Here is a 12564-nt window from a genome sequence, read left to right on the forward strand (position 1 = left end):
AACCGAAGTGGGAGGCTCATCGACTCCAAGAAATGAGCGTCTTGTGTCTTGTATTGGAATTTTGTTTGTGAAAGAACTCATAATTTCCGTAGTGAAGAAAAATCTCCCAAGATCAGAAAGGGAGGTTTGGATGTAGTTTACAAGTGGACCCGCAAACGAACCAAGATAAAAACCATGTCTCATTCTTCTCAACCCTTAACTTTTTATATTTTCGTATTACATGATTTACTTAACTTGACATGCATATCATTCCGAGTTAATTGCATATTCAGTTTTATGTATTTACTGTTCTTAATCATCTAAAAGATTGCATATAAGTTTAGTTGAATGTTGGTAATCTTGGATATCAAAAGAAAATTGTTTTCATAGAAAAAGAACTTATTAATCGACTAAGGTGTTTAGTTAATCGATTATCAACATATCAATTATAGTTGTGTTTAATCGATTAAACTGTGTGTGAATTTTGTATAATTTGTTTGTTTATCGAGCAACGACTATTGTATACTGTATCACCTATTCACCCCCTCTAGGTGAGTTATAGAGCCCTGTGGGACCCAACAATTCTAACCCGTACACATATATGTCATGCAATATGTCAATGTCCCACAAATGTAAACCTAGATTTCGCCAAACCAGCACATCCCTAATAATTTGGCTATTTTCACTATAAAAAAAGAATTGAGAGAGTCAACACATACCTGATAGCTTATATTTCTAACATGTTTCTAAAAAAAAATCCATTGTTGGATATGGCCATAGCATATTTTTTTATATCTATTTATCAATATTGCATACCAACAAGACGAATGATTATGCCTAGCCTTTTGTCCTACACTAAAAGTAAACTTGCAGATTTGGTAGTAACATTAGAATAACACAATTAAAAAGAACTTCAACTTTCTACGGCAAAGAGTTGTATACACATATACATAGTAAGAATCTATAGCACACAGCCAACATATCATAGATAAAAATAAAATAAGAAAACAAGACAAATTTTACTAATCCTTAGAACAATTATGAGATTTAAGCTTACTAAATTATACAAACTTGATTCCTTTTCAGCCATCCGGTGGGATCAACAGTCCACATTAGATAGAAACATTCGGGTACATTTAGCTTTCCTCCTCAAAGCCTCTTCTTTACCTCTTTTGCAAGTATTGAAAGACGATACTGTAAATATGGTTCATCAAGAGGAAGCCCACTTAAAATCATTCCTGCAGCATTGTATTCATTCATCTCACCATAGTTGACAGAAACTACAGGTACTGCATCAACAATTGAAAAACACCACCGAGAGGGATTCCCACACATTTTAGGTAGTAGGACAATTACAATTGTATAGAAATAAAGAGTAGTTTTTATGATTAAATATGACCAATGGAAGTATTAGTAGCTTGAAGTATGTAAGAAAACTACCATTGAGTGCAGTATGCTTATTGAAGTAGATATGGTTTGCATCTTCCAAATTACTCATAAGAATATCCATGAAGAATTCATTTGGCACTCCTCCATAGCATAGAAGTGCAATCAATTTTTTAGATAAATATGCTCTATTTTGTTTGTAGCTGAAACATGGAGACTTCAAATCATTTTGCTTCTCAAACAATACAAGAAAATGTATTTTTGCCACTCGGGAAAACAAAAGGTTACTCCAAATTCTAAACAACTGCAAGTATTAGGCAAGTTGGTTGGGAAACATAGAATCAACATATCATTATCAATAATAATGTATAAGTAAAATACTTTTTATCCACTACCTCCATAGAATTTATGCGTTGAATATTTAGAAGAGTCAATTTATGCGTTGAATACTTTTTATCCACTACCTCCAACTTAAGATTTTCAATTTGGAAAAACTAAAACTAAAGGTTAGTTATTGAGTAAAAAGTTCACAACGTGACAATATAGTAAATATAGATCAAGAGATAGTACAACAGCCGGTTTAATGCACAACAACAAGCATCACACACTTAAACATACAACCAAATAACTAGTAACATATAGCTTGCCTGTATTAGTGAGTAGGCAGTGATTGTGTAAAAACATAAACAATTAGCTAACCGTCAACCATATTCTGGTTAGTTTCAGTAGTTAGATTAGAGTGGCTAGTTGGCAGTTATGCATTGCCAGCTGCCACTAAGTTTGGCGCCATTACCTAGATCATATAAGTATGAATCTAGCCTCAATCGTAAGTAAGATTCATTAATTCATATTCAAATTTGCAGTTTTCTGTTTTCTCTCTATCTCTCTTTCTCCTCTCTCAATAATTTAGAATTTTCTAGATCCTTTTCATTATGAGATTCTCAATTTACATGGTATCAATCACATCTATGGAACCAACGGGCGTTGGTTCAAGTGGTACATGCTTGATCCCCTTAAGCAAGAACCCGGGTTCGAGTCTTGTGGATGAAAAAAATGTCCGTTGGGAGAGTTAGCCCCACTTACCTGTGGATGTTCCCGACTCGGACAGGATTGCCTCCAATGCGAGGATTGCCTCCAATGCGAGGATACCTGTGGGAAACCAAAAAAAAAAAATCACATCTATGGAATATTATCAGTTTTCTCTCAAGGAAAATCAATTACTTATATGAATATTGTCAACGTCATGGCCATGATGTGACATGGTGTTACTATGCACCATATGGATTTTCAACCAATTAGTCCTATCAAACCTCAAATTCGACCTTCTAGACAGTTATCTGGTGGCCATTATCCACCCAACACCTATCAACTACAACCATGCTATCAACAATTAGATTTGCTTGTTATTCATTGCCATCAAGACAACCAACACCTTTTAATGGTGCACCTGGCTATGGTTACTCATTTAACTTGCCCAACTATGATAATCCTAGTAGACCAATGCCCTATTCTCATACATCTACTGGTCCTTATGCCATGAATGTCACAACTAGTAGGCACACAAGTGGACAGACTACCAGTCAAAACATTGAGGTTCCCTCTCCTTGGTATCCTGATTCAGGTGCTACAAACTATGTCATGTTTAATCCTACTATGCTGCATGAACCAAATGAACAATTTGGTCATGATCACATCTATATGGGTAATAGTTTTAAAACTTCTAATGTTTCTAGTGGCAATTCTCATTTTCTATCTTCCTATTATGCTAAAGTGCCACTTTCCTTAAAGAATCTCTTATTAGTACCTAAAATTACAAAGAATCTCGTAAGTGTTTCTCAATTTGCAAGTGATAATCAATGTTACTTTGAGTTTCACCCTAACCATTGTGTTGTCAAATCTTAGGGTTCTAATCAGGTGCTTCTTAAAGGTTCACTCAACTTTGAGGGACTCTATGTGTTTCCCAATAAGTGTTAAATCTCATTCCCACATCAACCAGTCATTCCACATCATCTTCTGCTTTTCCAATAAGTGCTACAAATTGTAGTTATATTAATGTCTCTATTGTTTTAAATAAATGTCCTAATAGTAGCAACTACTTTCTTTGGTATTGTAGATTAGGTCATGCTCATGAAGAAACCATTTACAATGTTCTTTCTCATTGTAATATAACTCATTCTAATAAAGCTACTACGGGTTTGTGCAATGCATGCTCTTGTAGTAAAGCCCATAGAATTCCTTCATCTTGTTCCACTAATGTTTATCAGAACCCCTTTGACTTGTTATATCTAGACCTTTGGGGACCGGTACATGTTCACTATGAAAGTGGATTTATTACTAGACACACTTGGATCTATTTCTCTATAGTGGCTGCACATACTAGACATACTTGGATCTATCTTCTAAAACTAAAATAAAATGATCTACCTGTTTTCAAACAGTTTATCACTCTGGTTCAAAACTAGTTCAACAAGTCTATTAAAGCTGTCCAAATATATTGGGGAGGAGAACTTAGACCCTTTACTGAATTTCTTAGGTTTTATGTCCACATACACATCATCAACAAGGCATAGTTGACACTACTTTTCTGTTTTACAAGTTACTCACTTGAGGCACATAAACAAAAAAAATCACATAAAATGAAACGTACTTCCTCAAAGTAGGAAAGAGAAGAAACATAACATGTTATAGAGAGTGCAAGAGAAGAAGAGTGACGAGCTGAAGCAAAGGAAACACAGACAATTTAAATAAATATACTAAAATGCGAAATTAATTTTTATTTTAATGATAAATGCGAAAACTGGGAATGCGATTTTGTACATTACTTCCACCGATAGAAGTATTTCTAATTATTGTGATTGAATATATATGGTTTAACACACGACTTCTATTATATTTACAAGGACTTCTACAGGTGGAAGTAGTGTATTAAACTATATTTATTTATGCACAATAATTACACATACTTTTACCGGTGGAAGTAACGTATAAAACTGTATTCCCATTTTTAATGGGTCATTATATATAACTTTTAAATTTCTCAACCTTATTATTTAACAAAATTTTATAACCTTAATACATTTTAAACAAACTCCATTAAGTTCAAGTTTTGGAAAAGCCACTATCTAGAACTCAAGTCGAACGATTATGTAATCGATGTATGACATAACACAAATCTATCTGGTGCAAATTGATTATGTTCAACTTTTGGAAAACCCGAACTCTAGTTAATTATATTACAGATGATTAAAATTACTTATTTTTATTTTTGGTGTTAACAAAAAATACAATAATATCACACTTAAAGAAAATTTATAATATTAAACTCTTTGATTTAATCAATAACATTTTCTTGTCCAACAAAAATCAAAACTCTAGTTAGTGTGTGACACCATAGGTTCATTACTAAAATTTTAGTAAATTAATTCAATAATTTACTAATCAAGGTTGACATGTAGTAACACTCCTTAACGACCAGATAGTATGAAATAATATCTTTTACTTTAAAACCATTAGAAGATTGATATAACATTTTAATTCATCTTTATAGCTCTATGTTGACTCTAGAATATGGTATAATACTCAAGTTCTAATAAGTTAACATGTAGTGAATGATTTAAGAAACTCATTTTTTCATTATTTCAATATTGTCATTTATATCTATCCTGACAACAATATATATTATTAATGTTGAAGCTAATAGAAATATGTGATTAAAATAGATAATTTCTTGATTTCTTTTTAAATTTCAATATTGAAGAGTTGGATGCTCTGTAATTTGGGTCATATCACCCATACCAACCCATTTCGGGCAGACAATAACACAAGCATGTACCCTTGTCAACAGGTGGGTCCCTCGTGTTAGAGTTGTATCGTATGCCTGCAAACCTGCTCCGTCGAATGATCATGACTTGTCATACCTGCTACACGTGCCGTATCTGACACCGACAGAAGGGAAAGTCAACTCTGTTACGCCACCAACCGTACATGTCACCTATGTCTAGCTCAGACATAGACAGATAGCAGGTATAGCCTAGCACCTCCCTTCAGATCGGGCCATGTAGGATGGCTTGCTCAGATCACGCCACATGGAACCTACTAGTAAGTGACTAGCTAGCTCTCCCCCTCAGTATAAATAGAGGAAGATATCATGGCATTTATTACATGGGTTAGACTCTCTCTACTTTTTCTCTCTATTCTTCCCTTATACTGACTTGAGCGCCATAGTGCCTTTGCAGGTACCCCCCAAGGGGCCCTGCCGGCCGAATTGCTCGCATAGTGCTACATGTTAGATATCAGTGGCCTAGGAACACCTAGAAGGGGGAGGTTGAATAGGTTTAGCGGTTATCAATCACCGCTTCTTGAACCAAAACCCAACTGCTGGAAAACAGCCCAGTTAATCGATTAACAGCAAGGTTTAATCGATTAACTATTGCACATAACAGGATGATCAGACATGCAATTTGCACAGTAATTAAAACAAAATTGAACAGATATAATACAGATATTTTTACGCACGATTATCAAGTATATGGTAGTAAACAAATATTCAACTTTTCAATTACAGATTCAATTTATAATGGCAAGAAACATAAAGAACATAAAAGAGAAAGAATAATGCACAAAGGATTTTTATCCTGGTTCATTTGCGGTCCACTACAAACTACATCCAGGTCTTCCCGTCTAGATCAGGGAGATTTTCTTTCTTCACAATATTGAAATATGGATACAAATACCAATTCAATTTACAAGCACATAGGATGCTCCCTTCTTGAAATCTAGGACCTCTAAATCCTTGGTTTGACTCTACCCTTCGCCTTTGAGAAAACCTTTCTCGCGAACTAGCCCCATCCAAGATTCCTATCCTCAAATCAAGACCTCCTAGCCTTGGTGAAGAACCTCAATCTCTGTGGTGATCTCACACTAAGAAACAAATCCAGACTACACAAAAACACGTTAAACAACAAGGTATACTAAGCACAATAATGCTTAAAATATGACAAGATAAAGACTCAAAGATTAACCATTTTACTAACCACTTAAGCCATCAAGATTCAAATAAGTTAATCAATATTAGTATACAGATAATTTCTCTCTAACAATATATAATGCATGAGCATGTGAGCAAGATAAGAATGAATACAAAATTATGCAAAAACAGTAAGCCTGTAATCATTAATTAAAATAGCATAATCTCTCTTCTCACGCATGCAACTCTCTTGAAAAATACAGTAAAACACGTATGCAAAATGCTCTCTAAACAGCCCTACACAATAGAATGCAATGCTATGGTTTTCTGAACAATGCCTTGTATTTATAGCATAGAGAATAGGTGGTTACATTCGTTGCAAAACAGTTAAATAGTTAAAACAAATTTCAGTTATAACAAAAAACAGACTAGTTAATCGATTAAGGCTTCTCTTTAATCGATTAACGGGGCAACATAATGACACATAATTCAGTTCAAACAGAAAACACATATTTAAAAGAAAAGCAGTTGAGTTAATCGATTAAGTTACCACGTTAATCGATTAACTGGAACATTTATGCATATGTTTCAAATGGTAAACTTCTCATATGTTATACACAATATATACACATGTTTTACCAATTATATTATGCCTAATATGCACATATAACATGTATGATAGATGCATGAACATACAATTAACTAGATGATATGTCTTATGAATATGATATGACAATTTAGATGGCTTAAGAGACTAGCATCCACTGATTAACTCAGGAAATAGCAGCCATAACTCATAAGTAACATCATACACAAAAAAAGGAAAAATGCTTACTTGCTTATAAATCTTAATGACTTCAGCTGCCCCATCTTTGGATTTAGAAGGGTCTCTTAAGTCAGGAGTCATATCCTTCCTATACTCCTTATATAATGATCCCCCCTTCTCCATATATGTCATTGGTATTCCAACACAAAACATGAGAGTTTTCTAATTTATGTTAACACATGGATAAAAAAAATAAAAGAGTGATGTTGTTAACAAGTGAAGGTGGGTGGGGTATAATGTACAAATTGTGGCACCACGTTATAAAGTATGGAAGAAATAACTTAGATAATTGGCTAAATTTCAAGTTCTCGCCTTTCCCAGACATGTCATCGTTAGTTTGTCTTCTTTTAACCTCATCATATATTAAATCTAAGATAGAGGTTTTTTTTTATATCAACAATAACAATATATAACCAAAAAGAGAGTATTAGGAGAACAAGTGATACTCCTATCCATAACCAGAAAAAGAACAAGAAAAACAACTCAATGAGTTGAAGACCCAAACCAAGAAAGGAATAAAAAAAGAATGAAATCTAGCTAAAATCAAGGTCTAAGATAGAGGTTGAAGTGAACAATTTGTCCCTTTCCATAATATGAGGGAATATCTTTAGAACCAAATCATTTGGAACTTGGATATGTTGTTAAAGGATCACCGCAAAGTTCAAATTAGAAAACTCAATAGAGCGCAAAGTTCAAATTAGAAAACTCAATAGAGAAATTGGTACCGAAGGTAGACAAAGTTTATAAATTTTTTAGCTGCAGACAGATTTCATTACAAAACATAATGTTGTCATTAGGCCAACTATTTAAGAATAATATATGATAACTAACTTTTACTCTATCTTTCATATGAGCATTTAATGCTTCATAATATATATCAATCAACTTAAGCATGTTTTGTCTCATGCGTAGTTCTCTCTTTCTTCAGAGCAGTCATTTTCTAAAATAAAAAACGATCCATGGTTGCCATCTAGCTATCAATTGCCAAATCTGTTGCATTACTGGAAAGAGGAAACCTTTCAGGTTATGATTACCTAATTAAAACTGGAAATTTTATTTCTTTTATATTTAAAAAAAATCTTCACTACCAACTTGATACCACGGAAAACTCTTTTTGCCTTTGGTAGCAAAGAATATATAGTAAAAACACTACAATGACACTTCAAAGGCCAAATTTCTATGTTAAGGAGCACTCTAATAATTACACAACAAAAACTACAAAGCTGGTATTTGTTATATCACTTAAAATGGTTAAAATTCAGTAAAATGCATTGTGAGGTTTTCAAGCCACGATTGGAAGAAATGGGTGACAACCGACAGATATAGGCCTAATTATGTCTGCACAAACTTCTACTTCAGAAAAATAAAATTACAACATTTGGTCCTACATATACACTATATTGTCATATGGACACCATAACACCAACCTTGATTGGAGCCAGGTTTCGAGTTCCTCATCTGAAAATGCACTCAGATTTTTAATGCTAGAACCCAATCTGGCATCATTGCAAAATGCAAGACTTTGAATCCAATGGTCGCTCCTTTTGAAATATTGCAATAAGTGAAACATTTCAAATACAAATGGAATGGTTAGTAGGAAAAAAATGTTGTAGTACTATCAACTTCTTAAGCGAACATACACTGGCTCAGAACACATAAATACAAGGTTCATACCAATTTTTAAAGCAATAAAGATGACAAGATTAGGCTACAATCAAATCTCAATTACTCAAGATGACGATACTACCTTGTCTGCTCTGATCGAACTTCTAGGATATTATGTACCTAATTCAAATCAACAATTTATAAATCCCATTCCATTAAAACTAATCCTAACCAAGTCTCTATGACCTCTAATATCAATTTTTCCAAAAAGACAATGTCAAATTATTTAGAGCCAATACTCATCCATCCATCGTCTTCTGATCAAAAATCAACAAATACAATTAAACAATTCTCTGTTTGTATAGAATGATACACACCTGAATTGTGTTGCTTTTTTGTTATCTAATGGATGCAAGAAAAGTATAAACAACCATATCAAAATTATTGCTAGTGTAGCACAACGAGGAAAAAGCAGTGCATTAAAAATATTGCTATTAACCAACATAAAAATTGAAGCAAAGCGGGAGGTTGAAATTTTGTTATATACCACACAAACAAATTTGTATTCAATTTATGAAGAGAAAAATGAAAACAAAAAGTGTAACAACAACCGTTTTGTTAAAAACAAAAAACACAAGTTCCATGCACAATAGAAATTGAAACCGAAACCTAAGGATTTTTTGAGACCTAGTAAATGTCACCATCAAAATCACCTCCATCTATCTCACTCTCATCTGCTATGAAGCAAGGTCCAACACGGTGGAAACAATTGCACACTACCCATGATCAACATAAGATTCTTGAAGATGCAAGAATGCATGAATGAGCAGATTGTGTATCTAGGACAAAGGTTGATGAAGACAAAGATTGATGAAAGACAAGGTTTGATAAAGACAAAGATCGACAACAAGGATTGTATATCCAGGACAAGATTGAAGGGATGAACAAATCAGCAAACAACAAAGTCTAAGACACATGTTCACACAAGGTAAAACATTCAAGAAGATCTAGAGGCTAAGTCTTTTATATCTTTATTAGGTCTTAAGATGTTTGCTTAGAAAGAGTCTAGGCTAGGATGAACCTTAATGGAAGTCTCACAAGCTAAAATCAATCATAACTAAAATTAGACTTACATGCATACATGCATGATTTACATGCATACATGCATGATTTACATGCACATGCATACATACATGATCATATAATTTTGGATGCATTTAAAATGAGTTTTAAATCATACATCACTCAAAGTCATGCATTATACTTTTATAAATCATGTAGGAGGTTCATATCATATTGAATTATCCTTTTGTAAAACCATTAATTGATTAAGATATATTTTAATCGATTAAGCGTTGAATTCTTGGGAATCTTTTAATCGATTAAGTATGGATTTAATCGATTAAGATTTGTTGTCATTTCTGTTTTTCTGGTAATTTCAAGAATCATTAATCGATTAAATTTAAGTGATAATCGATTAACAGTAGCTGAAAACAGAATTGTATATTTGCCCAAGTTTTTCATATTGCTTCATTATAACATACATGATTAGATTTTCATAGAGTTAGAACACATACACGAAAAACAAATTTTACATTGTTTTGAAAATCATAGCTTTTTCACTTTCATATCTTTAGAGAGATTTTCAATGTGTTCTTTTGAAAAAGAGAAAAAGGTGAATCTTTAGAAAGATCCCCATAAAGCTTCATTGTCAAATCTTTTTGTAAAAAGAAATCTTGCATCTCACATTTTTTGTATTGTGATTGTGAGATTTATAGAGGGGTTCTTAGATTGTAGAAGAATGTTAATTCTGCATATTGAGGTGCACATATAACTTGAAAGATTTTAGACAAGGCAACAAAATATTCTCTTGGTGTGTTGTATCACCATTGAAAGATAATAGGTTTGGGAAAACCCTAGCTCCGGTAAAGTAAGTGTCTTCACGAGAAGCAAAAGGTCTTGGTTCAAGCAAAAGAGAAGTTGGGGTTAGAGTCAAGGAAGGTGTGAGTATCCGAGTAGGTGAGCTTAATAGTCAAACCGAAGTGGGAGGCTCATCGACTCCAAGAAATGAGCGTCTTGTGTCTTGTATTGGAATTTTGTTTGTGAAAGAACTCATAATTTCCGTAGTGAAGAAAAATCTCCCAAGATCAGAAAGGGAGGTTTGGATGTAGTTTACAAGTGGACCCGCAAACGAACCAAGATAAAAACCATGTCTCATTCTTCTCAACCCTTAACTTTTTATATTTTCGTATTACATGATTTACTTAACTTGACATGCATATCATTCCGAGTTAATTGCATATTCAGTTTTATGTATTTACTGTTCTTAATCATCTAAAAGATTGCATATAAGTTTAGTTGAATGTTGGTAATCTTGGATATCAAAAGAAAATTGTTTTCATAGAAAAAGAACTTATTAATCGACTAAGGTGTTTAGTTAATCGATTATCAACATATCAATTATAGTTGTGTTTAATCGATTAAACTGTGTGTGAATTTTGTATAATTTGTTTGTTTATCGAGCAACGACTATTGTATACTGTATCACCTATTCACCCCCTCTAGGTGAGTTATAGAGCCCTGTGGGACCCAACAATTCTAACCCGTACACATATATGTCATGCAATATGTCAATGTCCCACAAATGTAAACCTAGATTTCGCCAAACCAGCACATCCCTAATAATTTGGCTATTTTCACTATAAAAAAAGAATTGAGAGAGTCAACACATACCTGATAGCTTATATTTCTAACATGTTTCTAAAAAAAAATCCATTGTTGGATATGGCCATAGCATATTTTTTTATATCTATTTATCAATATTGCATACCAACAAGACGAATGATTATGCCTAGCCTTTTGTCCTACACTAAAAGTAAACTTGCAGATTTGGTAGTAACATTAGAATAACACAATTAAAAAGAACTTCAACTTTCTACGGCAAAGAGTTGTATACACATATACATAGTAAGAATCTATAGCACACAGCCAACATATCATAGATAAAAATAAAATAAGAAAACAAGACAAATTTTACTAATCCTTAGAACAATTATGAGATTTAAGCTTACTAAATTATACAAACTTGATTCCTTTTCAGCCATCCGGTGGGATCAACAGTCCACATTAGATAGAAACATTCGGGTACATTTAGCTTTCCTCCTCAAAGCCTCTTCTTTACCTCTTTTGCAAGTATTGAAAGACGATACTGTAAATATGGTTCATCAAGAGGAAGCCCACTTAAAATCATTCCTGCAGCATTGTATTCATTCATCTCACCATAGTTGACAGAAACTACAGGTACTGCATCAACAATTGAAAAACACCACCGAGAGGGATTCCCACACATTTTAGGTAGTAGGACAATTACAATTGTATAGAAATAAAGAGTAGTTTTTATGATTAAATATGACCAATGGAAGTATTAGTAGCTTGAAGTATGTAAGAAAACTACCATTGAGTGCAGTATGCTTATTGAAGTAGATATGGTTTGCATCTTCCAAATTACTCATAAGAATATCCATGAAGAATTCATTTGGCACTCCTCCATAGCATAGAAGTGCAATCAATTTTTTAGATAAATATGCTCTATTTTGTTTGTAGCTGAAACATGGAGACTTCAAATCATTTTGCTTCTCAAACAATACAAGAAAATGTATTTTTGCCACTCGGGAAAACAAAAGGTTACTCCAAATTCTAAACAACTGCAAGTATTAGGCAAGTTGGTTGGGAAACATAGAATCAACATATCATTATCAATAATAATGTATAAGTAAAATACTTTTTATCCACTACCTCCATA

The 12564-nt window shown here is 33.2% G+C and overlaps 1 pseudogene; it reads right to left on the reverse strand.

The window, feature by feature from the left end:
• On the reverse strand, positions 514 to 12111 carry LOC109326987 (annotated as a pseudogene).

This window comes from Lupinus angustifolius, chromosome LG02 (assembly GCF_001865875.1).
Source record: "Lupinus angustifolius cultivar Tanjil chromosome LG02, LupAngTanjil_v1.0, whole genome shotgun sequence".
NCBI lineage: Eukaryota > Viridiplantae > Streptophyta > Magnoliopsida > Fabales > Fabaceae > Lupinus > Lupinus angustifolius.